This window comes from Phyllobates terribilis, unplaced genomic scaffold (genome assembly GCF_046119375.1).
Source record: "Phyllobates terribilis strain yellow unplaced genomic scaffold, ASM4611937v1 Scaffold_4__5_contigs__length_816908805, whole genome shotgun sequence".
Taxonomy (NCBI): domain Eukaryota; kingdom Metazoa; phylum Chordata; class Amphibia; order Anura; family Dendrobatidae; genus Phyllobates; species Phyllobates terribilis.
The window spans coordinates 683,612,510-683,639,724 of record NW_027362764.1 but is presented as its reverse complement, the minus strand read 5'-3'; the positions used below and the strand labels follow the sequence as shown (position 1 = coordinate 683,639,724).

Here is a 27,215-nt window from a genome sequence, read left to right as displayed (position 1 = left end):
GATCCTGAGAAAGGCTGGCCGTGCGATGGATCGAGCAGCGACTACTGGCCATACCACCTTGGATATGCCCGATCTCGGAAGCAAAGCAGGGTTGGGCTTGCACAGTACTTGGATGGGAGACCTTCTGGGAAGACCGGGTGCTGTAGACCATTTTGATGACATTTTGCCCTACTGCCCAGCTCGGCTAGCATGGAACGGCGCCTTGCGGTTCTGAGTGGGGCGTTGTGTCTACAAGACCTTTTAAGGAAGCCAGCAAAAAAATTGAAGAGAAGGACAAGCACAAAAGGACCTGGTCTTGCTGAGCACTGGAAAGGGCAGCCGGCAGCCAGACGTCAAAGTAGAAAAGCAGCAAGTGAGAGGCTTGTCTCTGCCTATGGCTACACCACCTTGAACACGCCTGATCTCATCTGATCTTGGAAGCTAAGCAGGGCTGGGCCTGGTTAGTACTTGGATGGGAGACTGTAAAATAATACTCTTCCTGTATTATTTTTTTCTACTGAGGACTTCTCAAAGTATCAATATCACGATATTATTATAAAAAATGTATCTATTTATTCTGGGATTGTCCATTAAAAAGAATCAGATTGCAGCAGGTACATACAATAATTAGTTATAAAGTAATTGTCCATTTGTCTATAATTAGCTTAATTGTTGAGATTCACCCATCTTTCCTTGGATCCTGGCTGGTAAATCATGTTTTTGTCCAGCATGTGTCCAGGCCTACATGTCATCTGCGTCTCAGCATGAAGATTCTGTGTCTTGTGGGGTGGGCAGAGCAAGAGAGCCCCCCCCTTTCTGTACCATGGGCTTTTATAGCCAGTCGTATGGACACCTGTTCTACATATGGCAGTGAACCAAAAATACACACACAAATAGCGCATGTCAACTAGACACGATGGTTGAGGCATAGAACTCAGAAAAATGATTATCGATTAACATTCCAAATGAATTTCCATAATTAACCATTTAACATTTCCCCCTTTTTTGAGAATAAAAGGACTTTAACTGAAAAATCTCAAAAGAAGATACATTCATCAATCATTTTTTCTTTCCTTCTTCCTTGGCAATATCATTAAATTTCCATAATAATAATAATAGTAATAATAGTATCAATATCGGATTATTGTTATATAATGATGTGAATTCATGTTATGGTAAGCCGTGACTAATATTCATTTAATATGTATAATTATACTTCCCTATATCTAAACTGAAGCAATCGCGGGTTCAATCGTCATCATCTGATGTCATCGGGTCGTCGTCTCGTCTTCTTCTTGGTTCTTTTATAACACAGTCTTTAGATGAAAACTCCTTTGAAATAAATTACAGCATGTAGATATTGTACAGTCCATAATTGTGTTCATTATTGTTCAGTCCATAAAATGTACTCTTTATTAGAAAGATCATGTGTGTCAGTTGATAAGAAAACAAAGTCCATGGATGAAATGTAGCTTTAATATCTGTGCAGTGTCACCTGGACTTACGTTGGATCGTCTTTGGAATCTTCCGTGTGTCCGCACTGGTCTCGTGTCACTTTTGGAACAGATGTGACGTCTTTGGTCAGTAAAGCAAGGGTTAACTTGACACTTTCCTGCTTTATATAGCACCATAACCAGTACTCAGTCCTTTATATACAGGACACATATGCCAGGTATAAACTGTTCACCAGCTTTCATTGAAGCATTGCAGGTGATAAGAAACCACTGGAACGTGATGAAACTTAAACACAAAACAGTACATATAGGATCATCGTCCTCTGCCGTCCTGGTGATCAGTGGTGTGAATTGTATTGTATGTAATGGACACAGTCTATTATAACACTCAGCATTCACACCTGTTACCTTCTGAGACGTCCGGATATCAGTTGCTTCTTCTTGTAACTTTTGAGAATCTCTTTGATTTATAAAAATTAAAAGTCTTTATTAAGATAGAATTCATAATTGCGATGTCTTGATTGAAGTCTTCATTCCCTAATCTGATACCAAATCTGGCAGTTTTTCCTAACCTATAATATCACAGCGTACCATAGCAATCAGTAATATCCATCTAATTATTATCAAAATATTAAAATAAATTATGTTTGGAATAATAAACAATAATAGATAATAATTCATTATCAATCAAGTTCTCCATATGATAGAACATTTTTATGTCATAGGTGTAATTACCTTTTCCAACCCATAGGTGTCAGTGTATTTTGAAAAAACAAGTTTTTATATCTTTATTAAACCAATAATATCAAAGAATGTATACTTCTGAACCAAAATTAATAAATATATGAATGTAGGAATGAATGAATGAATGAATGAATGAATAAATGAATGAATGAATTGTTATGTTTACTCAGAAAATGTAAACATTTTTTTCCTTAGCAATATATATTTAATGAAGCAATACTCTTGTATTAGACATTACTTTATTAAATATTAATGTGTTTTCTCAATTGAGATATTGAACTCAAATAAAATCAAATGAGAATTAAAAAATGAAAAAATAGAAAAATAAGAAGTATAAAGTAAGAATAAAATTTCAAAAATGAAAAATAAAATTAAGAGTAAAAATAAGAATAAAAATAAAAATAAGGCCTTTAAATTTTAATGACAAATGCAGAGTAATTATATTCTCCATAAAAAATACCCTTATATCTCCATTATCTGGATGATTTCATATTTGTCATAACCTTGTACCACCAAAAAATATTAAATTATGCAACTTTGCATGTAATACCCTTCTTAATTATACCATAGTACCTTATTATTATTTCTTCTTTATTAAAATGTGTGGAAAATAAGTATTGATCAAAAGTGATTATGTAATCAGGATCAAAAACACATTTTCCCCCTTAATACCAAAAATATTATTTTATAAAATTTATGTATATATCAGAACCAAATTAAAAATAATTATTCTTCTAGAAATATTGTGCATAAATTTCATATCGATGAGTAGCATAGATTTGACTAAAGAGAGGTGTGTACCTATTTAGGTAACCATTAAAAATAATATTATAGTTATTCAAGAATATTATCATGTGGAAAATTATTCTAAATATAAATTTGCTTTGTAAACCATTTTGATGTGTGGTTGCCCTTATCCACTATTAGTTAAATCAAGAAATAATAATTATTAAAGAAATATAGAAATATATATATGTAGATACAGTAATACCTAATTATGTATTATAATTTCCTCAGAATTAAATATATTTTTGTACCTTCACATAAAGAAACATTTTTTTTTTCAAACATACAAACATACGAGGCCTCTGTCACATCAATCACACTTAGCAGCTGCTGATTTACTCATCTGTCACCTTCACTCTGACATTCACAGATCTGTTCAACTCAAACATTCCACATATGAAGTTTTAGATATATATATATATATTTAACCCAAAATTGTTGTATCCCAATTTATTAACGCGCATTGCCATATCAATTGAATATCTTTATATTTCTTTGAATATTCCCCAAGTACATATTATATAATATGAGAGTAAGTCACTGGAATTTCAGACACTTGAAAAAACTCTTGTCTTAGATTCTTTTTTCACTGGCTGCCCGGTCTTAAGTTACATCAGTTGAAAATAGAATGAATTGGATCCTATACTAATAGCTTAAAGTTCAAAGGCCGCAGCTGTCACACGTCATGCTGTAAAGCTACTTTAATTTGCACGAAAACTTCATGCACAGAAAATATTAGCAACACAAAAGAATTAATAAGTATCACATATATATTATAGTTCAACTAGATATATTGTTATTATTTTAAAATGTTATACACATAAAATCATGCAATTTTTTCACTTCCTGTGTGAATAAAGAAATAAATCCATTTTAGAGTTCTCTGATCAAATCCTGCTTTGGAATGAAAACTCTAAGGAAATATAAGAAAATAAAAATAAATATCAAATTCATACAGAAACAGAATTATTTAAATATCTTATACATATATTGGTTGGTTCTAATGTAATTCAAAATATTGCTACTTAAATTTATATATATGAAGTTCTAATTTATTAATTAATATATATATATATATATATATTTTATAAACGTATATATAAATACAATTATACGCAATCTCTACTTAGACAAGTGTATATATATATATATATATATATATATATGAACTATTAGAAACTATGTAACTACAATTTACTGTATAAGATTATAAATAAATATTGAGACATTGTATTACATTTTGATACAACATTATAATTACAGTTTTTCCTTAGCCACTCCCTAAACCAAATCTTCTGTCTTTCTCAAATATCTCCAGGAACGCCCTATTTAAAACCTCAGAGAACTGCCTGTTCTTCTGTCCACATTCCATGACGTCACTGTGAGTTGGTCGTCTCACCTGTCTCTGTCCATCAGTTTCAGCCATTTTCCTTTTTAGAGAATCACAGTTCTGACTGAGAATTAACTCATTCTGTGGAGAGATGGATCTTTGCTCTGGCTGATATGGCTTATAACATATATGAAATCTTCGGCGTATTTGATAGAGTTCACTATGGGGATGACTCAGTCTAGGAGAGTTTGATATTGGCTTTTGGTAAGATTTTACCTTTCCTGGTTTTATAAATTTAGCTTGATTTATTTTCTTTTCACGATTCTCATGTTTTCTAACAGAATCCAGCATCTGCGCACATTCAAATAATTAATTTTTTTGTGATGCCATAACTTGGGAAACTGAATTTAGGAATTTGAATTTTTGTACAAAGGTTGTTATCATATGTTGTACTTTTCCATTTTTGATGAGAGCTTTGTACAACCGTTCAAATATGGACATGAATGTATATGTACATTCCTTCCTACCAATCCTTAGTTTCTGCAGATCTTCTATGTTGGGAAAATCCTTTGTGACACAATAAATCAAATATCTTAATCTGTCCGAATCATTTTCCCATCCATTAGGAGAGTCATTTTCACAGGGCATTAAATGTAAACGTCTGGACAATGTCACAGGAATCCATATTTAAAATAATTGATTCCTCTCCTCATTGGATAAATCAAACTTATCAGAGAATTTATCAAATGTCTCTGAATTTCTACAGGCATGGATTTTGACATCATATTTTGGCATGATTTTGTATAATTTCAGCAAATTTTTCCTCATTTTAATTTGGAGTTGAGCCTGGGTAATTCCAGAATTCTCTGATATTTTTAGTGGCTCTTGTACGTCCGTTCCTCCTACGTCACTCACGTCTCCTCCCACATCACCTAGTATGTCGGTTTCTCGTATGTCAGTCATGTCTCCTCCCATGTCAGGTTTCTGTATGTCCGTCTCTTGGTCAGACCCAAGGTCACCTTCAGTTATAGACACGTGTCTTACTTCTTGTTCATTTTCCACATTACAGTCAGAATCAGTATCACCGTCTGACACTTCTACACTATTTTCCTGCTTAGAAATCTCTAACACAAGACTATGAAAAAAATCTACCAAATGTAGAATATTTCTCAATTTCTGTTTGTCTCTATTTACCAATTTAGAAGTTAACTGTAAATTCTGCAATTCACATTCTTTGTATAAACTGAGCCACAAAACTTCTATGTCATCTCCTACATTAACTTTGAAATTAATATTACTTTGCTTAGCAAAAGAAAAAATTATATCCATATTTTGCTTACCTTAAGATTCCTTGGCTTCTCTTTATCAGCACGTCCTGTCTTCAGTTCGTCTGATTCTTTTCCTGTGTGATTCTGTTCCTTGTTAGTACCTCTGCTTCCTGTCTTTCCTCAGTCTGTAGGTCCTTTCTGCTTCTCGTGAAAAACTAGTGAATTTACTGTCACGTGAACAACAGCTGTTCAGCTCGTCAGGACTCCCCCCTTGTTCACGGAAGAAATTCACTTACTTAATTTAAAAAGCAAAAAAACAGGACTGGCTGGCTCACCATTGTAAAATAATACTCTTCCTATATTATTTTTTTCTACTGAGGACTTCTCAAAGTATCAATATCACGATATTCTTATTAAAAAAATGTATCTATTTATTCTTGGATTGTCCATTAAAAAGAATCAGATTGCAGCAGGTACATACAATAATTAGTTATAAAGTAATTGTCCATTTGTCCATAATTAGCTTAATTGTTGAGATTCACCCATCTTTCCTTGGATCCTGGCTGGTAAATCATGTCTTTGTCCAGCATGTGTCCAGGCCTACATGTCATCTGCTTCTCAGCATGAAGATTCTGTGTCTTGTGGGGTGGGCAGAGCAAAAGAGCCCCCCCTTTCTGTACCATGGGCTTTTATAGCCAGTCGTATGGACACCTGTTCTACATATGGTAGTGAACCAAAAATACACACACAAATAGCGCATGTCAACTAGACACGATGGCTGAGGCATAGAACTCAGAAAAATGATTATCGATTAACATTCCAAATGAATTTCCATAACTAACCATTTAACAGAGACCGCCTGGGAATGCCAGGTGCTGTAGGATTTTGCTTTTTCCTTCCTTCCACCAGCAGGGGGCACTCTCTTCTATGCCTTTTTTCCATTCCCTTTCACAAGTGCACACATTCATTCTCTTTTCTTTTTTTCATTTGCTTTCTCTCTTGCGCTATTTCATCTCTGCAAAATACCAGCATCCTTCTGATCACCGTGGGCCTCCAGCATTGTTGCTTATTTACTTTTAATACTAGGCTCCTTTTCACCAGGACCAGCATCTCCCGGGTGGCTGGAGGCAACCACCGGTAACCCCAAGCAGAAGACCTTTGCAGGCAACACGACCCTCCCCCCTGAAGATCAGCTCAAACTCACTGGCAACCATCTCACCCTCTTCTTTCATTCACCCCTGGACGTATCGCTCCGCCCCCAAGTTACGGGTCCAGCTTGCTCTTTCAGTCACATTACCGCGATGAAGGGTTTAGCCTGCAGGAGAAACTGCGCCGAGCAATTTTTGAAGACACCTGATGCGGCGGGTGAATCACTGCTAAACAAACCACACCTGTAGGGACGGCACAGCCTTTGCATGGACCCTTCGGAGCCCGCCCCGTCACGGCCAGATTGCTCGCCATCAAGCGATCCTGAGAAAGGCTGGCCGGGCGATGGATCGAGCAGCGTCTACTGGCCATACCACCTTGGATACGCCAGATCTCGTCTGATCTCGGAAGCAAAGCAGGGCTGGGCTCAGACAGTACATCAATGGGAGACCTCCTGGGAAAACCGGGTGCTGTAGACCATTTTGATGATGTTTTGCCCTACTGCCCAGCTCGGCTAGCATGGAACGGCGCATTGCCGGACACCGACCTTAAGTAACTTAGTTGATGGAAGCCCCAAGGCCTCTGAGCCAGTTGGCAGCTAAGAACGCTACCCCGCCGCCCTTCACGCAGGCCTGACACCGAGCTCCTTACCACGGCTGGGAGTGCTTATTGACTCCGCAGCTCGCCGTGTGGAAATGATGGCGTTAAAAGCACCCGGGGCCGTGAAGTGGCCAGGCTTTCAGCAGGTGCCCAGGGAAGGTTTTGGATGCCGGCCGCCTAGCGGGGGCCAGCAGAAGTAACATGTTTCTCTGCAAAGAAGCTTGTGTAACCAAGCCAGACGGCTGACAAAGAGCTAACCTCAGTGCAAGGAAGGCAAGGAAGGTAAGGAAGGTGCGGAAGGAATTGGGGAGGGGGGGTGATTCCTGCTAGGGCCCTGAAATCATAAAACAGGCAGGAGAGTCTGACGCATGGTGGCGTAGAGGTTGTAGGGGCAGATAGGGGATGTTGTCACGTGCGAGCACGTGTGCATGCTGGCTTGTGTGTGAGAGTGCGCTTCCTTGGTGTGGCGCGCTGCAGACAGTCAAAGGGATTGTTCCCTTTCATTAAAAGTTAATCCCCGGCTCCAGGCTATTAGAAAGCAACTAACCGCGCTCTACTCACCCTAACCGGGTCTACCGGTGAGTCTTGCCTCTGCTCCAGGCCTGTGGCATTGGCCGTGAAGCTGACGTTCCGTCGACAGCGCTGCAGCCGATCAGTGAGCTCAGCGGCTCTGAGTGGGGCGTTGTGTCTACAAGACCTTTTAAGGAAGCCAGCAAAAAAATTGAAGAAAAGGGAAAGCACAAAAGGACCTGGTCTTGCTGAGCACTGGAAAGGGCAGCCGGCAGCCAGACTTCAAAGTAGAAAAGCAGCAAGTGAGAGGCTTGTGTCTGCCTATGGCTACACCACCCTGAACACATCTGATCTCGGAAGCTAAGCAGGGTCAGGCCTGGTTAGTACTTGGATGGGAGACTGCCTGGGAATAACAGGTGCTGTAGGCTTTTGCTTTTTCCTTCCTTCCACCAGCAGGGGGCACTCTCCTCTATGCCTTTTTTCCATTCCCTTTCACAAGTGCACACATTCATTCTCTTTTCTTTTTTTCATTTGCTTTCTCTCTTGCGCTATTTCATCTCTGCAAAATACCAGCATCTTTCTGATCACCGTGGGCCTCCAGCATTGTTGCTTCTTTACTTTTAATACTAGGCTCCTTTTCACCAGGACCAGCGTCTCCCGCGTGGCTGGAGGCAACCACCGGTAACCCCAAGCAGAAGATCTTTGCAGGCAACACGCCCCTGTCCCGTGAAGAGCAGCTCAAAGTCAATGGCATCCATCTCACCCTCTTCCTTCATTCACCCCTGGACGTCTCGCTCCGCCCCCAAGTTATGGATCCAGCTTGCTCTTTCTGTCACATTACCGCGATGAAGGGTTTAGCCTGCAGGAGACCCTGCGCTGAGACATTTTTGAAGACACCTGATGTGGCGGGTGAATCACTGCTAAACAAACCACACCTGTAGGGACGGCACAGCCTTTGCATGGACCCTTCGGAGCCCGCCCCGTCACGGCCAGATTGCTCGCCACCAAGCGATTCTGAGAAAGTCAGGCCGGGCGATGGATCGAGCAGTGTTTTCTGGCCATACCACCTTGGATACACACGATCTCGTCTGGTCTCGGAAACAAAGCAGGGCTGGGCTCGGACAGTACTTGGATGGGAGACCTCCTGGGAACACCAGGTGCTGTAGACCATTTTGATGACATTTTGCCCTACTGCCCAGCTCGGCTAGCATGGAACAGCGCCTTGCCGGACACCGACCTAAAGTAACTTAGATGATGGAAGCCCCAAGGCCTCTGAGCCAGTTGGCAGCTAAGTACGCTACCCCGCCGCCTTCACACAGGCCTGACACCGAGCTCCTTGCCACGGCTAGGAGTGCCTATTGACTCCGCAGCTCGCCATGTGGAAACGATGGCATTAAAAGCACCCGGGGCCATGAAGGGGCCAGGCTTACAGCACGTGCCCAGGGAAGGTTTTGGATGCCGGCCGCCTAGCGAGGGCCAGCAGAAGTAACATGTTTCTCTGCAAAGAAGCTTGTGTAACCAAGCCAGACGGCTGACAAAGAGCTAACCTCAGTACAAGGAAGGCAAGGAAGGAATTGGGGAGGGGGGGGTGATTCCTGCTAGGGCCCTGAAATCATACAACAGGCAGGAGAGTCTGACTCATGGTGACGGAGAGGTTGTAGGGGCAGATAGGGGGTGTTGTCACGTGCGAGCACGTGTGCATGCTGGCTTGTGTGTGAGAGTGCGCTTCCTAGGTGTGGCGCGCTGCAGACAGTCAAAGGGATTGTTCCCTTTCATTAAAAGTTAATCCCCGGCTGCAGGCTATTAGAAAGCAACTAATCGCGCTCTACTCACCCTACCCGGGTCTACCGGTGAGTCTCGCCTCTCCTCCCGGCCTGTGGCATTGGCCGCGAAGCTGACGTTCCGTCGACAGCGCTGCAGCCGATCAGTGAGCTCAGCGGCTCTGAGTGGGGCCTTCTGTCTACAAGACCTTTTAAGGAAGCCAGCAAAAAAATTGAAGAGAAGGGAAAGCACAAAAGGACCCGGTCTTGCTGAGCACTGGAAAGGGCAACCGGCAGCCAGCCTTCAAAGTAGAAAAGCAGCAAGTGAGAGGGATGGCTGTGCCTATGGCCAAACCACCCTGAACACGCCTGATCTTGTATGATCTTGGAAGCTGAGCAGGGTTGGGACTGGTTACTACTTGGATGGGAGACTGCCTGGGAATACCAGGTGCTGTAGGCTTTTGCTTTTTCTTTCCTTCCACCAGCAGGGGCACTCTCTTCTATGCCTTTTTTCCATTCCCTTTCACAAGTGCACACATTCATTCTCTTTTCTTTTTTTCATTTGCTTTCTCTCTTGCGCTATTTCATCTCTGCAAAATACCAGCATCCTTCTGATCACCGTGGGCCTCCAGCATTGTTGCTTCTTTACTTTTAATACTAGGCTTCTTTTCACCAGGACCAGCATCTCCCGCGTGGCTGGAGGCAACCACTGGTAACCCCAAGCAGAAGACATTTGCAGACAACACGACCCTCCCCCCTGAAGAGCAGCTCAAAGTCACTGGCAACCATCTCACCCTCTTCCTTCATTCACCCCTGGACGTCTCGCTCCGCCCCCAAGTTACGGGTCCAGCTTGCTCTTTCTGTCACATTACCGCGATGAAGGGTTTAGCCTGCAGGAGATCCTGGGCCGAGACATTTTTGAAGACACCTGATGCGGCGGGTGAATCACTGCTAAACAAACCACACCTGTAGGGACGGCACAGACTTTGCATGGACCCTTCGGAGCCCGCATCGTCACGGCCAGATTGCTCGCCACCAAGCGATCCTGAGAAAGGCTGGCCGGGCGATGGATCGAGCAACTTTTACTGGCCATACCACCTTGGATACGCCCGATCTCATCTGATCTCGGAAGCAAAGCAGGGCTGGACTCGGACAGTACTTGGATGGGAGACCTCCTGGGAACACCGGGTGCTGTAGACATTTTGATAACGTTTTTACCTACTGCCCAGCTCGGCTAGCATGGAACGGCGCCTTGCCGGACACCGACCTTAAGTAACTTAGATGATGGAAGCCCCAAGGCCTCTGAGCCAGTTGGCAGCTAAGTACGCTACCCCGCCGCCTTCACGCAGGCCTGACACCGAGCTCCTTGCCACGGCTAGGAGTGCTTATTGACTCCGCAGCTCGCCGTGTGGAAATGATGGTGTTAAAAGCACCCGGGGCCGTGAAGGGGCCAGGCTTTCAGCAGGTGCCCAGGGAAGGTTTTGGATGCCGGCCGCCTAGCGAGGGCCAGCAGAAGTAACATGTTTCTCTGCAAAGAAGCTTGTGTAACCAAGCCAGACGGCTGACAAAGAGCTAACCTCAGTGCAAGGAAGGTGCGGAAGGAATTGGGGAGGGGGGGGTGATTCCTGCTAGGGCCCTGAAATCATAAAACAGGCAGGAGAGTCTGACGCATGGTGACGGAGAGGTTGTAGGGGCAGATAGGGGGTGTTGTCACGTGCGAGCACGTGTGCATGCTGGCTTGTGTGTGAGAGTGCGCTTCCTAGGTGTGGCGCGCTGCAGACAGTCAAAGGGATTGTTCCCTTTCATTAAAAGTTAATCCCCGGCTGCAGGCTATTAGAAAGCAACTAACCGCGCTCTACTCACCCTACCCGGGTCTACCGGTGAGTCTCGCCTCTGCTCCCGGCCTGTGGCATTGGCCGTGAAGCTGACGTTCCGTCTACAGCGCTGCAGCCGATCAGTGAGCTCAGCGGCTCTGAGTAAGGCGTTGTGTCTACAAGACCTTTTAAGGAAGCCAGCAAAAAAATTGAAGAGAAGGGAAAGCAAAAAAGGATCTGGTCTTGCTGAGCACTGGAAAGGGCAGCCGGCAGCCAGACGTCAAAGTAGAAAAGCAGCAAGTGAGAGGCATGTCTCTGCCTACGGCCACACCACTCTGAACACGCCCGATCTCATCTGATCTCGGAAGCTAAGCAGGGTCGGGCCTGTTTAGTACTTGGATGGGAGACTGTAAAATAATACTCTTCCTGTGTTATTTTTTTCTACTGAGGACTTCTCAAAGTATCAATATCACGATATTCTTATAAAAAAATGTATCTATTTATTCTTGGATTGTCCTTTAAAAAGAATCAGATTGCAGCAGGTACATACAATAATTAGTTATAAAGTAATTGTCCATTTGTCCATAATTAGCTTAATTGTTTAATTGTTGAGATTCACCCATCTTTCCTTGGATCCTGGCTGGTAAATCATGTCTTTGTCCAGCATGTGTCCAGGCCTACATGTCATCTGCTTCTCAGCATGAAGATTCTGTGTCTTTTGGGGTGGGCAGAGCAAGAGAGCCCCCCCTTTCTGTACCATGGGCTTTTATAGCCAGTCGTATGGACACCTGTTCTACATATGGTAGTGAACCAAAAATACACACACAAATAGCGTATGTCAACTAGACACGATGGCTGAGGCATAGAACTCAGAAAAATGATTATCGATTAACATTCCAAATGAATTTCCATAATTAACCATTTAACATTTCCCCCTTTTTGAGAATAAAAGGACTTTAACTGAAAAATCTCAAAAGAAGATACATTCATCAATCATTTTTTCTTTCCTTCTTCCTTGGCAATATCATTAAATTTCCATAATAATAATAATAGTAATAATAGTATCAATATCGGATTATTGTTATATAATGATGTGAATTCATGTTATGGTTAGCCGTGACTAATATTCATTTAATATGTATAATTATACTTCCCTATATCTAAATTGAAGCAATCGCGGGTTCAATCGTCATCATCTGATGTCATCGGGTCGTCGTCTCGTCTTCTTCTTGGTTCTTTTATAACACAGTCTTTAGATGAAAACTCCTTTGAAATAAATTACAGCATGTAGATATTGTACAGTCCATAATTGTGCTCATTATTGTTCAGTCCATAAACTGTACTCTTTATTAGAAAGATCATGTGTGTCAGTTGATAAGAAAACAAAGTCCATGGATGAAATGTAGCTTTAATATCTGTGCAGTGTCACCTGGACTTACGTTGGATCGTCTTTGGAATCTTCCGTGTGTCCGCACTGGTCTCGTGTCACTTTTGGAACAGATGTGACGTCTTTGGTCAGTAAAGCAAGGGTTAACTTGACACTTTCCTGCTTTATATAGCACCATAACCAGTACGCAGTCCTTTATATACAGGACACATATGCCAGGTATTACCTGTTCACCAGCTTTCATTGAAGCGTTGCAGGTGATAAGAAACCACTGGAACGTGATGAAACTTGAACACAACACAGTACATATAGGATCATCGTCCTCTGCCGTCCTGGTGATCAGTGGTGTGAATTGTATTTTATGTAATGGACACAGTCTATTATAACACTCAGCATTCACACCTGTTACCTTCTGAGACGTCCGGATATCAGTTGCTTCTTCTTGTAACTTTTGAGAATCTCTTTGATTTATAAAAATTAAAAGTCTTTATTAAGATAGAATTCATAATTGCGATGTCTTGATTGAAGTCTTCATTCCCTAATCTGATACCAAATCTGGCAGTTTTTCCTAACCTATAATATCACAGCGTACCATAGCAATCAGTAATATCCATCTAATTATTATCAAAATATTAAAATAAATTATGTTTGGAATAATAAACAATAATAGATAATAATTCATTATCAATCAAGTTCTCCATATGATAGAACATTTTTATGTCATAGGTGTAATTACCTTTTCCAACCCATAGGTGTCAGTGTATTTTGAAAAAACAAGTTTTTATATCTTTATTAAACCAATAATATCAAAGAATGTATACTCCTGAACCAAAATGAATAAATATATGAATGTATGAATGAATGAATGAATGAATAAATGAATGAATGAATTGTTGTGTTTACTCAGAAAATGTAAACATTTTTTTCCTTAGCAATATATATTTAATGAAGCAATACTCTTGTATTAGACATTACTTTATTAAATATTAATGTGTTTTCTCAATTGAGATATTGAACTGAAATAAAATCAAATGAGAATTAAAAAATGAAAAAATAGAAAAATAAGAAGTATAAAGTAAGAATAAAATTTTAAAAATGAAAAATAAAATTAAGAGTAAAAATAAGAATAAAAATAAAAATAAGGCCTTTAAATTTTAATGACAAATGCAGAGTAATTATATTCTCCATAAAAAATACCCTTATATCTCCATTATCTGGATGATTTCATATTTGTCATAACCTTGTACCACCAAAAAATATTAAATTATGCAACTTTGCATGTAATACCCTTCTTAATTATACCATAGTACCTTATTATTATTTCTTCTTTATTAAAATGTGTGGAAAATAAGTATTGATCAAAAGTGATTATGCAATCAGGATCAAAAACACATTTTCCCCCTTAATACCAAAAAATATTATTTTATAAAATTTATGTATATATCAGAACCAAATTAAAAATAATTATTCTTCTAGAAATATTGTGCATAAATTTCATATCGATGAGTAGCATAGATTTGACTAAAGAGAGGTGTGTACCTATTTAGGTAACCATTAATAATAATATTATAGTTATTCAAGAATATTATCATGTGGAAAATTATTCTAAATATAAATTTGCTTTGTAAACCATTTTGATGTGTGGTTGCCCTTATCCACTATTAGTTAAATCAAGAAATAATAATTATTAAAGAAATATAGAAATATATATATGTAGATAATACCTAATTATGTATTATAATTTCCTCAGAATTAAATATATTTTTGTACCTTCACATAAAGAAACATTTTTTTTTTTCAAACATACAAACATACGAGGCCTCTGTCACATCAATCACACTTAGCAGCTGCTGATTTACTCATCTGTCACCTTCACTCTGACATTCACAGATCTGTTCAACTCAAACATTCCACATATGAAGTTTTAGATATATATATATATATATATTTAATCCAAAATTGTTGTATCCCAATTTATTAATGCGCATTGCCATATCATTTGAATATCTTTATATTTCTTTGAATATTCCCCAAGTACATATTATATAATATGAGAGTAAGTCACTGGAATTTCAGACACTTGAAAAAACTCTTGTCTTAGATTCTTTTTTCACTGGCTGCCCGGTCTTAAGTTACATCAGTTGAAAATAGAATGAATGGGATCCTATACTATTAGCTCAAAGTTCAAAGGCCGCAGCTGTCACACGTCATGCTGTAAAGCTACTTTAATTTGCACGAACACTTCATGCACAGAAAATATTAGCAACACAAAAGAATTAATAAGTATTACATATATATTATAGTTCAACTAGATATATTGTTATTATTTTAAAATGTTATACACATAAAATCATGCAATTTTTTCACTTCCTGTGTGAATAAAGAAATAAATCCATTTTAGAGTTCTTTGATCAAATCCTGCTTTGGAATGAAAACTCTAAGGAAATATAAGAAAATAAAATATCAAATTCATACAGAAACAGAATTATTTAAATATCTTATACATATATTGGTTGGTTCTAATGTAATTCAAAATATTGCTACTTAAATTTATATATATGAAGTTCTAATTTATTAATTAATATATATATATATATTTTATAAACGTATATATAAATACAATTATACGCAATCTCTACTTAGACAAGTGTATATATATATATATATATATATATATATATATGAACTATTAAAAACTATGTAACTACAATTTTACTGTATAAGATTATAAATAAATATTGAGACATTGTATTACATTTTGATACAACATTATAATTACAGTTTTTCCTTAGCCACTCCCTAAACCAAATCTTCTGTCTCTCTCAAATATCTCCAGGAACGCCCTATTTAGGAAAGACATTTTTCTATCCTTCAAAACCTCAGAGAACTGCTTGTTCTTCTGTCCACATTCCATGACGTCACTGTGAGTTGGTCGTCTCACCTGTCTCTGTCCATCAGTTTCAGCCATTTTCCTTTTTAGAGAATCACAGTTCTGACTGAGAATTAACTCATTCTGTGGAGAGATGGATCTTTGCACTGGCTGATATGGCTTATAACATATATGAAATCTTCTGCGTATTTGATAGAGTTCACTATGGGGATGACTCAGTCTAGGAGAGTTTGATATTGGCTTTTGGTAAGATTTTACCTTTCCTGGTTTTATAAATTTAGCTTGATTTATTTTCTTTTCACGATTCTCATGTTTTCTAACAAAATCCAGCATCTTCACACATTCAAATAATGAATTTTTTTGTGATGCCATAACTTGGGAAACTGAATTTAGAAATTTGAATTTTTGTACAACCGTTCAAATATGGACATGAATGTATATGTACATTCCTTCCTACCAATGCTTAGTTTCTGCAGATCTTCTATGTTGGGAAAATCCTTTGTGACACAATAAATCAAATATCTTAATCTGTCCGAATCATTTTCCCATCCATTAGGAGAGTCATTTTCACAGGGCATTAAATGTAAACGTCTGGACAATGTCACAGGAATCCATATTTTAAATAATTGATTCCTCTCCTCATTGGATAAATCAAACGTATCAGAGAAGCTCTCAAATGTCTCTGAATTTCTACAGGCATGGATTTTGACATCATATTTTGGCATGATTTTGTATAATTTCAGCAAATTTTTCCTCATTTTAATTTGGAGTTGAGCCTGGGTAATTCCAGAATTCTCTGATATTTTTAGTGGCTCTTGTACGTCCGTTCCTCCTACGTCACTCACGTCTCCTCCCACATCACCTAGTATATCGGTTTCTCGTATGTCAGTCATGTCTCCTCCCATGTCAGGTTTCTGTATGTCCGTCTCTTGGTCAGACCCAAGGTCACCTTCAGTTACAGACACGTGTCTTACTTTTTGTTCATTTTCCACATTACAGTCAGAATCAGTATCACCGTCTGACACTTCTACACTATTTTCCTGCTTAGAAATCTCTAACACAAGACTATGAAAAAAATCTACCAAATGTAGAATATTTCTCAATTTCTGTTTGTCTCTATTTACCAATTTAGAAGTTATCTGTAAATTCTGCAATTCACATTCTTTGTATAAACTGAGCCACAAAACTTCTATGTCATCTTCTACATTAACTTTGAAATTAATATTACTTTGTTTAGCAAAAGAAGAAATTATATCCATATTTTGCTTACCTTAAGATTCCTTGGCTTCTCTTTATCAGCACGTCCTGTCTTCAGTTCGTCTGATTCTTTTCCTGTGTGATTCTGTTCCTTGTTAGTACCTCTGCTTCCTGTCTTTCCTCAGTCTGTAGGTCCTTTCTGCTTCTCGTGACAAACTAGTGAATTTACTGACACGTGAACAACAGCTGTTCAGCTCGTCAGGACTCCCCCCTTGTTCACGGAAGAAATTCACTTACTTAATTTAAAAAAACAAAAAAACAGGACTGGCTGGCTCACCATTGTAAAATAATACTCTTCCTGTATTATTTTTTTCTACTGAGGACTTCTCAAAGTATCAATATCACAATACTCTTATAAAAAATGTATCTATTTATTCTTGGATTGTCCATTAAAAAGAATCAGATTGCAGCAGGTACATACAATAATTAGTTATAAAGTAATTGTCCATTTGTCCATAATTAGCTTAATTGTTGAGATTCACCCATCTTTCCTTGGATCCTGGCTGATAAATCATGTCTTTGTCCAGCATGTGTCCAGGCCTACATGTCATCTGCTTCTCAGCATGAAGATTCTGTGTCTTGTGGGGTGGGCAGAGCAAGAGAGCCCCCCCTTTCTGTACCATGGGCTTTTATAGCCAGTCGTATGGACACCTGTTCTACATATGGTGGTGAACCAAAAATACACACACAAATAGCGCATGTCAACTAGACACGATGGCTGAGGCATAGAACTCAGAAAAATGATTATCGATTAACATTCCAAATGAATTTCCATAATTAACCATTTAACAGAGACCGCCTGGGAATGCCAGGTGCTGTAGGCTTTTGCTTTTTCCTTCCTTCCACCAGCAGGGGGCACTCTCTTCTATGCCTTTTTTCCATTCCCTTTCACAAGTGCACACATTCATTCTCTTTTCTTTTTTTCATTTGCTTTCTCTCTTGCGCTATTTCATCTCTGCAAAATACCAGCGTCCTTCTGATAACCGTGGGCCTCCAGCATTGTTGCTTATTTACTTTTAAGACTAGGCTCCTTTTCACCAGGACCAGCATCTCCCGGGTGGCTGGAGGCAACCACCGGTAACCCCAAGCAGAAGAACTTTGCAGGCAACACGACCCTCCCCCCTGAAGAGCAGCTCAAAGTCACTGGTAACCATCTCACCCTCTTCCTTCATTCACCCCTGGACGTCTCGCTCCGCCCCCAAGTTACGGGTCCAGCTTGCTCTTTCTGTCACATTACCGCGATGAAGGGTTTAGCCTGCAGGAGACCCTGCGCCGAGACATTTTTGAAGACACCTGATGCGGCGGGTGAATCACTGCTAAACAAACCACACCTGTAGGGATGGCACAGCCTTTGCATGGACCCTTCGGAGCACGCCCCGTCACGGCCAGATTGCTCGCCACCAAGCGATCCTGAGAAAGGCTGGCCGGGCGATGGATCGAGCAGCGCCTACTCGCCATACCACCTTGGATACGCCCGATCTCAACTGATCTCGGAAGCAAAGCAGGGCTGGGCTCAGACAGTACTTGGATGGGAGACCTCCTGGGAACACCGGGTGCTGTAGACCATTTTGATGACGTTTTGCCCTACTGCCCAGCTCGGCTAGCATGGAACGGCGCGTTGCCGGACACCGACCTTAAGTAACTTAGATGATGGAAGCCCCAAGGCCTCTGAGCCAGTTGGCAGCTAAGTACGCTACCCCGCCGCCTTCACGCAGGCCTGACACCGAGCTCCTTGCCACGGCTAGGAGTGCTTATTGACTCCGCAGCTCGCCGTGTGGAAATGATGGTGTTAAAAGCACCCGGGGCCGTGAAGGGGCCAGGCTTTCAGCAGGTGCCCAGGGAAGGTTTTGGATGCCGGCCGCCTAGCGAGGTCCAGCAGAAGTAACATGTTTCTCTGCAAAGAAGCTTGTGTAACCAAGCCAGACGGCTGACAAAGAGCTAACCTCAGTGCAAGGAAGGCAAGGAAGGTGCGAAAGGAATTGGGGAGGGGTGGGGTGATTCCTGCTAGGGCCCTGAAATCATAAAACAGGCAGGAGAGTCTGATGCATGGTGACGGAGAGGTTGTAGGGGCAGATAGGGGGTGTAGTCACGTGCGAGCACGTGTGCATGCTGGCTTGTGTGTGAGAGTGCGCTTCCTAGGTGTGGCGCGCTGCAGACAGTCAAAGGGATTGTTCCCTTTCATTAAAAGTTAATCCCTGGCTGCAGGCTATTAGAAAGCAACTAACCGCGCTCTACTCACCCTACCCGGGTCTACCGGTGAGTAGGAAAAAAATATGTGGAAAATAAGTATTGATCAAAAGTGATAATGTAATCAGGATCAAAAACACATTTTCCCCCTTAATACCAAAAATATTATTTTATAAAATTTATGTATATATCAGAACCAAATTAAAAATAATTATTCTTCTAGAAATATTGTGCATAAATTTCATATCGATGAGTAGCATAGATTTGACTAAAGAGAAGTGTGTACCTATTTAGGTAACCATTAAAAATAATATTATAGTTATTCAAGAATATTATCATGTGGAAAATTATTCTAAATATAAATTTGCTTTGTAAACCATTTTGATGTGTGGTTGCCCTTATCCACTATTAGTTAAATCAAGAAATAATAATTATTAAAGAAATATAGAAATAAATATATGTATATATTTCTAGAAGAATAATTATTTTTAATTTGGTTCTGATATATACATAAATTTTATAAAATAATATTTTTGGTATTAAGGGGGAAAATGTGTTTTTGATCCTGATTACATAATCACTTTTGATCAAAACTTATTTTCCACACATTTTAATATAGAAGAAATAATAATAAGGTACTATGGTATAATTAAGAAGGGTATTACATGCAAAGTTGCATAATTTAATATTTTTTGGTGGTACAAGGTTATGACAAATATGAAATCATCCAGATAATGGAGATATAAGGGTATTTTTTATGGAGAATATAATTACTGTGCATTTGTCATTAAAATTTAAAGGCCTTATTTTTATTTTTATTCTTATTTTTACTCTTAATTTTATTTTTCATTTTTAAAATTTTATTCTTACTTTATACTTCTTATTTTTCTATTTTTTCATTTTTTAATTCTCATTTGATTTTATTTCAGTTCAATATCTCAATTGAGAAAACACATTAATATTTAATAAAGTAATGTCTAATACAAGAGTATTGCTTCATTAAATATATATTGCTAAGGAAAAAAATGTTTACATTTTTTGAGTAAACACAACAATTCATTCATTCATTTATTCATTCATTCATTCATTCATACATTCTTATATTTATTCATTTTGGTTCAGGAGTATACATTCTTTGATATTATTGGTTTAATAAAGATATAAAAACTTGTTTTTTCAAAATACACTGACACCTATGGGTTGGAAAAGGTAATTACACCTATGACATAAAAATGTTCTATCATATGGAGAACTTGATTGATAATGAATTATTATCTATTATTGTTTATTATTCCAAACATAATTTATTTTAATATTTTGATAATAATTAGATGGATATTACTGATTGCTATGGTACGCTGTGATATTATCAGATGAGATCGGGCGTATCCAAGGTGGTATGGCCAGTAGACGCTGCTCGATCCATCGCCCGGCCAGCCTTTCTCAGGATCGCTTGATGGCGAGCAATCTGGCCGTGACGGGGCGGACTCCGAAGGGTCCATGCAAAGGCTGTGCCATCCCTACAGGTGTGGTTTGTTTAGCAGTGACTCACCCGCCGCATCAGGTGTCTTCAAAAATGTCTCGGCGCAGGGTCTCCTGCAGGCTAAACCCTTCATCGCGGTAATGTGACAGAAAGAGCAAGCTGGACCCGTACCTTGGGGGCGGAGCGAGACGTCCAGGGGTGAATGAAGGAAGAGGGTGAGATGGTTGCCAGTGACTTTGAGCAGCTCTTCAGGGGGGAGGGTCGTGTTGCCTGCAAAGGTCTTCTGCTTGGGGTTACCGGTGGTTGCCTCCAGCCACGCGGGAGACGCTGGTCCTGGTGAAAAGGAGCCTAGTATTAAAAGTAAAGAAGCAACAATGCTAGAGGCCCACGGTGATCAGAAGGATGCTGGTATTTTGCAGAGATGAAATAGCGCAAGAGAGAAAGCAAATGAAAAAAAGAAAAGAGAATGAATGTGTGCACTTGTGAAAGGGAATGGAAAATAGGCATAGAAGAGAGTGCACCCCGCTGGTGGAAGGAAGGATAAAGCAAAAGCCTACAGCACCTGGCATTCCCAGTTGGTCTCCCATCCAAGTACTAACCAGGCCCAACCCTGCTTAGCTTCTGAGATCAGATGAGATGGGGCATGTTCAGGGTGGTGTGGCCATAGGCAGAGACAAGCCTCTCACTTGCTGCTTTTCTACTTTGACGTCTGGCGGCCGGCTGCCCTTTCCAGTGCTCAGCAAGACCAGGTCCTTTTGTGCTTTCCCTTCTCTTCAGTTTTTTTGCTGGCTTCCTTAAAAGTTCTTGTAGACAGAATGCCCCACTCAGAGCCGCTGAGCTCACTGATCGGCTGCAGCGCTGTCGACGGAACGTCAGCTTCACGGCCAATGCTACAGGCCGGGAGCAGAGGCGAGACTCACCGGTAGACCCGGGTAGGGTGAGTAGAGCGCGGTTAGTTGCTTTCTAAAAGCCTGCAGCCGGGGATTAACTTTTAATGAAAGGGAACAATCCCTTTGACTGTCTGCAGCGCGCCACACCTAGGAAGCGCACTCTCACACACAAGCCAGCATGCACACGTGCTCGCACGTGACAACACCCTCTATCTGCCCCTACAACCTCTACGTCACCATGCGTCAGACTCTCCTGCCTGTTTTATGATTTCAGAGCCCTAGCAGGAATCACCCCCCCCTCCTCAATTCCTTCCGCACCTTCCTTGCCTTCCTTGCACTGAGGTTAGCTCTTTGTCAGCCGTCTGGCTTGGTTACACAAGCTTCTTTGCAGAGAAACATGTTACTTCTGCTGGCCCTCGCTAGGCGGCCGGCATCCAAAACCTTCCCTGGGCACCTGCTGAAAGCCTGGCCCCTTCACGGCCCCGGGTGCTTTTAACGCCATCATTTCCACACGGCGAGCTGCGGAGTCAATAAGCACTCCTAGCCGTGGCAAGGAGCTCGGTGTCAGGCCTGCGTGGTAGCTTACTTAGCTGCCAACTGGCTCAGAGGCCTTGGGGCTTCCATCATCTAAGTTACTTAAGGTCAGTGTCCGGCAAGGCGCCATTCCATGCTAGGAGAGCTGGGCAGTAGGGCAAAACGTCATCAAAATGGTCTATAGCACCCGGAGTTCCCAGGAGGTCTCGCATCCAAGTACTAACCAGTCCTGACCCTGCTTAGCTTCCAAGTTCAGACAAGATCGGGCGTGTTCAGGGTGGTGTGGCCGTAGACAGAGACAAGCCTCTCACTTGCTGCTTTTCTACTTTGACGTCTGGCTGCCGGCTGCCCTTTCCAGTGCTCAGCAAGACCAGGTCCTTTTGTGCTTTCCCTTCTCTTCAATTTTTTTGCTGGCTTCCTTAAAAGGTCTTGTAGACAAAACGCCCCACTCAGAGCCGCTGAGCTCACTGATCGGCTGCAGCGCTGTCGACGGAACGTCAGCTTCACGGCCAATGCCACAGGCCGGGAGCAGAGGCGAGACTCACCGGTAGACCCGGGTAGGGTGAGTAGAGCGCGATTAGTTGCTTTCTAATAGCCTGCAGCCGGGGATTAACTTTTAATGAAAGGGAACAATCCCTTTGACTGTCTGCAGCGCGCCACACCTAGGAAGCACACTCTCACACACAAGCCAGCATGCACACGTGCTCGCACGTGACAACACCCCCTATCTTCCCCTACAACCTCTCCGTCACCATGCGTCAGACTCTACTGCCTGTTTTATGATTTCAGGGCCCTAGCAGGAATCACCCCCCCCCTCCCCAATTCCTTCCTTGCCTTCCTTGCCTTCCTTGCTCTGAGGTTAGCTCTTTGTCAGCCGTCTGGCTTGGTTACAAAAGCTTCTTTGCAGAGAAACATGTTACTTCTGCTGGCCCTCGCTAGACGGCCGGCATCCAAAACCTTCCCTGGGCACCTGCTGAAAGCGTGGCCCCTTCACGGCCCCGGGTGCTTTTAATGCCATCATTTCCACACGGCGAGCTGCGGAGTCAATAAGCACTCCTAGCCGTGACAAGGAGCTCGGTGTCAGGCCTGCGTGAAGGCGGCAGGGTAGCGTACTTAGCTGCCAACTGGCTCAGAGGCCTTGGGGCTTCCATCATCTAAGTTACTTAAGGTCGGTGTCCGGCAAGGCGCCGTTCCATGCTAGCCGAGCTGGGCAGTAGGGCAAAACGTTATCAAAATGGTCTACTGCACCCGGTGTTCCCAGGAGGTCTCCCATCCAAGTACTGTCTGAGCCCAGCCCTGCTTTGCTTCCGAGATCAGACGAGAATGGGCGTATCCAAGGTGGTATTGCCAGTAGATGCTGCTTAATCCATCGCCTGGCCAGCCTTTCTCAGGATCGCTTGTTGGCGAGTGTAACATACCTGGCGGCGTCCTTGCATAGTGGTCCATCTCCCACTGTGCAAGAGCGCGCACTTGATCTCCTGTCCAGAATGTCTCTCTGGCTTCCCTCCATGCTGTCTGTTTGTGTCTGTTTCTGCTGCTTAAGGGCGGCGCCCGATCACTTCCTGCTTTTTGTACCTGCTGTGGGTCACACCCCTTGTGCGTCCTCAGCCTATTGCTGTCTGTCACCTGGTATATAGCTCAGCTGCTCCCATCTATCCCTGCCTGAGCATAGTGTTTCATTCAGTGTGTGCTTGCACTCTGAAGGTGCCAGGTCCCGTTCTTTGTCTCCTGCCTTGCGGTATCAGTTCCCGTGTCTGAACTGAGTCCTGTCTATGTCTCCTGCCTTGCGGTATCAGTTCCCGTGTCTGAACTGAGTCCTGTCTGTGTACTCTTGCCTGCTGCCTCTCCTGGAGGCTGTATTTCCAGTCCTGTCTGAACACGCTCCTAGCCTGTTCCTCCCGCCTTCTAGGGGCTGATTACCTAGACCCGCTCCTGTATCTTGTCTGTCCTGTCTGAACACGCTCCTTGCCTGTTCGTCCCGCCTCTCTGGGGGCCGTATTCCCAGACCCGCTCCTGTATCCCGCTGCAGTGTCGGTCTCCTCCGTACACTCAGTTCCAGTCTGAACTCTCTCCTATCCTTTACCTGTTTTGCCTCTATGTCCGTTCCCTTCCTTTTTCTGCAGAGTCTGAACTCGTACCTAACTCCTGCTTGTTGTCTCTGTACTCACGTTTGTGAGTTTGTGGTCCACTCGCTACTTCACTGCAAGTACCCTGTGGGTATCTGGCTCTGCCTTTCTCTTCCTGTCTGTTCCGTGTGAACAGAGCCCTGTCCCCCCTGCTCTGCTTTGTTTGTCGCTCTGCGGTTTCCGCTCTGCTCCTGCCTTGTTTACCGCTCTGCGGTTTCCACTCCGCTCCTGCCTTGTTTACCGCTCTGCGGTTTCCGCTCCGCTCCTGCCTTGTTTACCGCTCTGCGGTTTCCGCTCTGCTCCTACTTAGCTTGCCGCTCTTGCGGTTTCTGCCCTGCTCTTGCCTTGCTTGCCGCTCCTGCGGTTTCTGCTCTGCTCCTGCCTTGTTTGCCGCTCTGCGGTTTCCGCTCTGCTCCTGCCTACTTAGCCGCTCTGCGGTTTCCGCTCTGCTCCTGCCTACTTAGCCGCTCTGCGGTTTCCGCTCTGCTCCTGCCTTGTTTACCGCTCTGCGGTTTCCGCTCTGCTCCTGCCTTGTTTGCCGCTCTGCGGTTTCCGCTCTGCTCCTGCCTACTTAGCCGCTCTGCGGTTTCCGCTCTGCTCCTGCCTTGTTTACCGCTCTGCAGTTTCCGCTCTGCTCCTGCCTTGTTTACCGCTCTGCGGTTTCCGCTCTGCTCCTGCCTTGTTTACCGCTCTGCGGTTTCCGCTCTGCTCCTGCTTAGCTTGCCGCTCTTGCGGTTTCCACTCTGCTCTTGCCTTGCTTGCCGCTCCTGCGGTTTCTGCTCTGCATCTGCTTGCTGCTCCGGCAGTCCTGTCCTGCTCTGGCAGTCCCGTCCTGCTCTTCTCTTGCCCACCGCTTCGGGCATTCCCTCTCTGCTGTGTTTGGCTTCCGCATCTGCGGTTCTGTTTCTGTGACCCAGTCTGTACTGGGTCTTGTCCTCTCTGTGCTCCAGCCCGTCCTTTCGGCCAGTACCTCCCCGCCTGCATACTCGCCTGTATCCACCCGTCTGCATACCTGCCGTATGCGCTTATATCCACCAGTCTGTGCCAGCCTAACCTGCCTGTTCCAGTAATCCCTGTGTGGGTCAACCCCCGTGTCCGGAGTTTGACCTGGAGTAGCACCTGGTCCCTCTGCCCGGTTTCTCCTTGGTGCACTGGCGTCGTATGCCGTCGTGCCACCTTGGTCGGATCGGCCAGATACTTAGTCACGCCCCTCCAGGCACTCTCCGGTTCATGGTCCAGTGGAACAACTACTCCCGCACACGCCAGTCAGTCCGGGCGTGTGCATAACAGCATGCTCAGGCCATGGTTCCCGTTGAGCCCCACGGCCTTCGCTCTCTGAGACGTTTTCTAGTGAATACATGCATTAAAAATAAATAGATACATTTTTTTTTCCCTTAGCTGAGTTCCAGGCGAATTACGCACCGTCCAGATGGATCTATCAGCTCTCGTTCCTGCGGATCCGCCACGTTACTATGGGGATCCAAGACAGTGTCGTGCATTTGTGGAGCAATGCATGCTACACTTTAAGGCCTACCCTCTCTATTTTCCTTCCGATTGGGCTAAAGTGGCCTTTATGATTGACTACCTAGCGGGTGATGCCTTGAAATGGGTCACCCCCCTATGGGATGCATGGGATCCTGTCGTCCTTGACCTGCAGGCCTTCCTGGTGGCCTTTCGTGTGGTCTTCGAGGACCCTAACCCTGAAGCCCCTGCTGAAGCTTCACTTCCCAATATCCCGGAGCAGCCCCGACGGGTAATGTGTGTGGGTAGCGCAATAGTCCTCCAGCCCAATGAGACTACTGCCCACCCAGAATCCTCACAGGGTGACTACGCTTTCCAGAATACTTCTCCCAACCTCAAGAGGCAGTCCAGACGTGCTAGACGTAGAGGCAAGCCGTCACGCCAGGGTCTGTCCTCCCTGAGACCACCTGACCCCAACCTTGAAGTCCCTACTGAAGCTTCATCTCCCTGTATCCCGGAGAAGCCCCAACGGGTAATGTGCGTGGGTAGTGCACCAGTTCTCCTGCCCGAAGAGACTTCTGCCCATCCAGACTCCACACAGGAGAACTTCCTGCACCCGGCATCAGATGCTTCACCCACTTTAACCGGTGTGCATGTCCAAGGATGCTCCAAAGCTGTGGTTACCTCAGAGTCTGTGCACCTCTACTACCTGGTGGAGGACCACCTGTTGCCTCCTGAATCCTCCGGGATACCACTCGATGACAAATGGAGAGAGACTTCTCTACACCCGGTACTCGATACTTTGTCCGCTTCGTCCTGTGAGCCTGACAATGGGTACCCCAAAGTGGTAGTTACCCCCGAGTCTCTACACCCCTCCGACCAGGCGGAGGACCTCCAGTTGTCTCCTGAACCCTTCGGGGTGCTACCTGGTAGCGAAAGGACAGAGACTCTCCTATACTCTGTACCTGATACCTCGCTCGCTTCGTCCAGTGAGTCCAACCTAGTGTACTCCGAAGCAGAGGTTAACCATGAGTCTCTACACCCCTCTGACCAGGCGGAGGACCTCCAGTTGTCTCCAGAACCATTCGGGGTGCCACCTGGTGGTGAATGGACAGAGACTTTCCTATATCCTGGATCTGATACCTCGCTTGCTTCGTCCAGTGAGTCCGACCTAGTGTACTCTGAAGCAGAGGTTACCCGTGAGTCTCTACACCCCTCTGACCAGGCGGAGGACCGCCAGTTGTCTCCAGAAGCCTTCGGGGTGCCACCTGGTGGTGAATGGACAGAGACTTTCCTATACTCGGTACCCGATACCTCGCCTGCTTCGTCCAGTGAGTCCGACCTTGTGTACTCTGAAGCAGATGCTTTCTCTGAGCCTCTGCACTCTTCTGACCCGGCGGAGGACTTCCAGTTGTTTCCTGAATCCTCCGGGGTACCACCAGATAACAAAGAGGCAGTGACTTTTCCTCATCCTGTACCTGATAACCCGTCTATTTCTTCCTGTGAGCTTGACAAGATGTACCTCGAAGCAGAGATTACCCCCAAGTCTCTGTCCCCCTCCAACCCGGTGGAGGACTTCCAGTTGTCTCCTGTACCCTCTGGGATGCCA

General features: G+C 43.3%; 1 non-coding gene and 9 pseudogenes across 1 annotated transcript; 7 read left to right on the top strand and 3 right to left on the bottom strand.

Annotated features, from left to right (window-relative positions):
- The first annotated feature begins 39 nt into the window (after nucleotides 1-39).
- Nucleotides 40-149, top strand: LOC141270194 (5S ribosomal RNA; annotated as a pseudogene).
- A 6,917-nt stretch (nucleotides 150-7,066) lies between these two features.
- LOC141269191 (5S ribosomal RNA) lies at nucleotides 7,067-7,186 on the top strand (annotated as a pseudogene).
- Nucleotides 7,187-8,136: 950 nt separating this feature from the next.
- Nucleotides 8,137-8,245, top strand: LOC141269938 (5S ribosomal RNA; annotated as a pseudogene).
- Nucleotides 8,246-8,866: 621 nt separating this feature from the next.
- LOC141268958 (5S ribosomal RNA) lies at nucleotides 8,867-8,986 on the top strand (annotated as a pseudogene).
- Nucleotides 8,987-9,918: 932 nt separating this feature from the next.
- On the top strand, nucleotides 9,919-10,037 carry LOC141269652 (5S ribosomal RNA; annotated as a pseudogene).
- Nucleotides 10,038-10,657: 620 nt separating this feature from the next.
- On the top strand, nucleotides 10,658-10,777 carry LOC141267725 (5S ribosomal RNA; annotated as a pseudogene).
- A 7,593-nt stretch (nucleotides 10,778-18,370) lies between these two features.
- LOC141269028 (5S ribosomal RNA) lies at nucleotides 18,371-18,490 on the top strand (annotated as a pseudogene).
- Nucleotides 18,491-21,145: 2,655 nt separating this feature from the next.
- Nucleotides 21,146-21,264, bottom strand: LOC141267255 (5S ribosomal RNA). The gene has a single exon (XR_012321264.1). It is a non-coding gene; the product is annotated as a 5S ribosomal RNA (ribosomal RNA).
- A 930-nt stretch (nucleotides 21,265-22,194) lies between these two features.
- LOC141269212 (5S ribosomal RNA) lies at nucleotides 22,195-22,313 on the bottom strand (annotated as a pseudogene).
- Nucleotides 22,314-23,255: 942 nt separating this feature from the next.
- On the bottom strand, nucleotides 23,256-23,375 carry LOC141270020 (5S ribosomal RNA; annotated as a pseudogene).
- Between the last annotated feature and the right edge of the window lie 3,840 nt (nucleotides 23,376-27,215).